Below are 4,737 nucleotides of genomic sequence, written 5' to 3'. Positions count from 1 at the left end.
CACAATCATTAAGCATAGCCCCATAATATTTATCAATAAATGGCAGGTTTCCATAGTCTAAAGCTTTTCAGGTATGCATTTTTGTGCTAAGCAAATGGATACCTTAGCTTATTGCAAAAATCAAAAATAGTTAAATTTCTTTCTGTAAGTCTTCCACTGATTTACTGTCTTCTTCACATCTTTTTGTATGGCCCTTATAAATGTAGACTGCTACTCTCCTCAATTTTTTGCATCCATAAAGTCCTAGTTCGGGCAGCTAGTTTTAAAGTATTCTTTTACCACTGAACAACAATTCTTAACAAGTTGTCTATGTATTTGTCTAATGTCTCTTTCTCTGGATAGAGCAAAGTCCATATATGTTCCCCACATCAATAAGTCTATCCATAAACTGAGATGGATTCTCATCCATCTATTTCTTGTTTTGTGCTTTTGAATTTAGACCATGAGTCTGGTCTATCGGAGCATGCTCTCATGGCTTTCAATAATGCTTCTTTGGCCTGGTTTAGTTTTGTATAATCTGGTTCAACATTGGGGTTCCAATGTGGATCTTCAGTTGGCCAATGTTTTGCTCCCTTTCCTTGCTTCTGATTAGTCAAAGAGATTACTTTATTTTTCTCTCTGTTTACAAGAAAATTTTCTAATAAATTTTTGACATCTATCCAAGTGGGGTCAAAAGTTTTGAAGATGTTCTCCAATCTTTTTATAATTAATATTGGTTCTTCCTCAAATGAGGGATGGTCTTCCTTGAATTTATTTCAGGACCAAAAGGTATATGTTGTCTTATAGTTACCAAGTTCCCATTTTTATTGAAAGTTGGAATTTCTCTTAAAGGGAAGAAACTTCTATCTGAATTTTCTTGTGTTTCTGTCTCTAGGCTTCTTGCTCTATTTTCAATGGGGTAGGTATGAGAAAGGGAAGAGTTGGGCACAATGAGGGGGAGGGTTTGGTGTCCCATAGTAGCAGAAGGATAAGAGGTAGGAGCAGTATGGGAAATGAATTGGGCAGGGTGGGAAGGAGGGGCAAAGGAAGAAGGGTCAGTAGCTGGGAGAAAGGATGCAGAGGGTTTGGGGCAGAAGGCAAGGATAGGGTGTGAACTTAGGGTGGAGGGGTTGGAGCAAGAGGCAAGGGCAGGGTGTGAAGTTAGGACAGAGGGGTGGGGTGATCAGTATGGGGGCGAGGAATGGGTTGGGTAGTAGTAAGTTGGGTGTGGGAGGGAATGGTTTGTGAACTAGGATTCATTTCATTGTTTTTTATAAAAGCCATGATATTCCCCAAACTTTCCTCTATAAACTCAAGTTGAGCTTTTTGTTCTGCATTTTGTTGAATAGTAAAAGTAACAGTTGGTTGGTTAGACCAGGAAATGGGTTTTTCAAGGGGACACTGACATAATTCTCCTATCTTATTCTCTAGCTAATGTATGGTATTTTCCAGTTTTCTCTCAAAGGAAAATAGATACAATATTACAGCTCCAAAAATTAAAATCCCAACCAGGAGCAGTGTGAAGTATAGCCATTTCCATACATACTCCGGGATTATGAAATAGACAAAGAACAATGTTTGTCCAATTTTGGTCATTTTACTGAAAAGCCAGTTGTTAATTAAGTTGTGTGCTGGCTATAGCCACATTTTTAGGTGTTTGGGTGTGGTCCTTTTTAAAGTTTCAATCCAATTAACTCTTTTGTGTGAAAAAGTCAGAACAAGTCAAGGCTAAAATTTCATACAAACACTCTCTCTAGCAGGGCTCCTTTGTCCAGGTTTTTCTCACAGCTACTTAAGAACTCAGTCAGTTAGTATTGTCAGTGAGGATCACCTAATTGGGTTGTTTGTTCCCTAAGGCAAGAGAGATTTAGAAACAGCTCTCCCAGCTAGGACCTTAGACCCTGTTACTAAGACCAATACAACTGTGTTCTATCTAATTTAAGGAGAGAGAAAGAAAAAAAAATTGAACTTACCTGTATAGCTGATCAAAATAAGCTATTAAAAGCTGACTTAGGGATAGTCACAGTAAAGAACAAGTTTAGGAAAGTTAAGAAGATGGAGGGTATTTCATCACAACCAATGTGGTCAGTCAAATTATTGTGGGTATATGAAATTTCTAAAATTTTACTGAAAATTCAGTTGTTAATTAAGTTGTGTGCTGGCTATAGCCACATTTTTTAGGTATTTGGGTGTGGTCCTTTTAAAAGTTTCAATCCAATTAATTCTTTTGTGTGAAAAAGTCAGAACAAGAAAAGGCTAAAACACCCTGTACCAAGATAAGGTCAAAATGGGTATATGAAATTTAAACATAAAGAGTGATATCATAGCAAATTTGAAGAATGTAAAATAGTCTACCTGTCAGATCTCTGGAGAAGGGAAGAATTTATGACAGAATAAGAGATAGAGAGCATTATAAGAAGTAAAATAAATACTTTTTCTTATATTAAATTGAAAGGCTTTTGAACAAACAAAACCAATGTAACCAAGATTAGCATGCAAACAACAAATTGGGGAAAGAATTTATAACATTTCTTTGATAAAGGCCTTGTTTCCCAAATATATATGGAACTAAGTCATTGAATAGAATAGAAGTCATTCCCCAATTGACAAATGGTCAAAGGATGTGAACAAGCAATTTTCAGATGTAGAAATCAGTCATCAATAATATATGAAAAAAATTCTCTCAATTACTCTTGATTAGAGAAGTATAGAGTAAAACAATGTTGAGGTACCACCTCATATCCATTAATTTGGCCATTGACAGTAAATGAAAGGAACAAATGTTGGAAGGCATGTGGCAAAATTGAAACACTAATTGTTGGTGGAATTGTGAACTGATCCAACCTTTCAGGAGAGGAATTTATAACTATGCCCAAAGGACCATAAAATTGAGCATACCCTTTGATGCAGTCATTCTATGACTCAGTCTATATACCAAAGAGATCATGAAAAAGGAGAAAGCATCTACTTGTACAAAAATATTTATAGCAATTATTTTTGTGGGGGCAAAGTATTGGAAAGTGAGCAGATATGCATCAATTGGAGAAATGGCTGAACAAATTGTGATGTATATTGGTGATGGTGCTATAAGAACTGATAAGCAGGATGATTTCAGAAAAAGCTGTATAGATCTGCATGAACTGATGCAGAGAAAATAAGCAGAACTGGGAGAACACTTTACACACTAATAGTAATATTGTATAATGATCAACTATGGAAACTTGGCTATTCTCAGCAATGCAATGATCTGGGACAATTCTGAAGTACTGATTGCAGCAAATGCTATCCAACTCCAGAGAAAGAAATGTTGGAGTCATATGGATGAAGACAAAGCATACTAGCTTTCACATCAGTGTATTTTTGTTTTTATTTTGTAGTTTTGGTTTTGTATGTGTGTTCTTACAACAATGACAAATATGGAAGTTTGTTTTGAATGATAAAAAGTAAAACAAAAAATAAAGGAATAAAGGTCTTCAAGTAAAAAAAAATATTAGTCTTCCCTCTTTTTATCTCTAATATATCCTATTTGTTCTTAGTTTTTCACATGTCTCTCATGGGACTATGAGCTCTTTAACAGCACTATATTTTTTGTTTTGTTTTTGTTTTGTTTTTGCTTTATTAATATGCCAATGCCAGATACATGGAAGATATGAACTAAATGCTTATTGACTGGGCAAACATAAAAATGAGACAATTGTACCAAATGAACTCTCATTGCCTTCTAATTCTCAAATTCTAGGATTACATAAACAATATCATTACCTTCAGGGTATTATCTAAAGCTGTGCTACATTTCTTCTTCTGAGATTCAGGCTAATAACCTTATGTTCTCTCCATCCAGCCATCTCTCTGGGTAACAATTGAAAAGGAAATGAATAAGGAGGATGTTCAATCTAAAGAAGAGAGTGGATTTCTAGAAGGCCCCTCTATTCAATTCAAAGTTCTATTGTGAAGTCAACCATGACCTCATTCCACCCCAAATTCTATAAAAGTAAAAATGAGTAGTAATTGGGCATACAAGTGAAGGGCAGGTGCAATGTAAGCAGAATAAGAAAATTATTTCTTTTGTATTTCTTCTCTATTCTGCCTTTGCATCAATTTTGTATCACCTGAATAATCTCTTTTCTCAGGTAAATAATGTTCAAGTTCTGAGCTATAGTTTGAGCCTAAGTGCTCCCTGTTTGTGTCAGTCTTTAACCTAGTTCTTTAAGAAATACCTCTTTGTGGAAAATCCAGTGTTAGTTGGATCCCTGGAGCATCTCTTAACTGCTTTGAGCCATTTTAGTCTAGACAAATGACCTCAGATTTTAGGGATCCTTTCATCCCTTCAGTAATAATATTATCTTATATTGTTTTACTTATTGCTATATTTTATCCTATTTATTTTCTATGTATTATTTATTTTAAATGGAATTTATTTTATTGGAATAATATTTTAAATGGAATCAAGAAGTTCCATCACAGAACACTGTAATAATTAAAATAGTGGAAGATTTAAATTGTGACCGCAGAAATATGGTTTCAAGACAGTGTCTTGTTTTAAATCAAAATATAAGGTGGTCGCCAGGGAAAAATTCCCAAATATGAAATATACCCAAGTTAACTGGGTTTATAGAGATTTTAATTAATACAAATGAGGAATTAGAGAGAGAGAGAGAGAGAGAGAGAGAGAGAGAGAGAGAGAGAGAGAGAGAGAGAGAGAGAGAGAGAGAGAAGGGAATGAGAAAAAAAGGCTAGGCCAGCTTAGGCCAGCCTTAA

Source organism: Monodelphis domestica, chromosome 4 (assembly GCF_027887165.1).
Source record: "Monodelphis domestica isolate mMonDom1 chromosome 4, mMonDom1.pri, whole genome shotgun sequence".
NCBI classification, from domain to species: Eukaryota; Metazoa; Chordata; class Mammalia; order Didelphimorphia; family Didelphidae; genus Monodelphis; species Monodelphis domestica.
The sequence above is the reverse complement of the archived record's forward strand: the minus strand, read 5'-3'. Positions refer to the sequence as shown.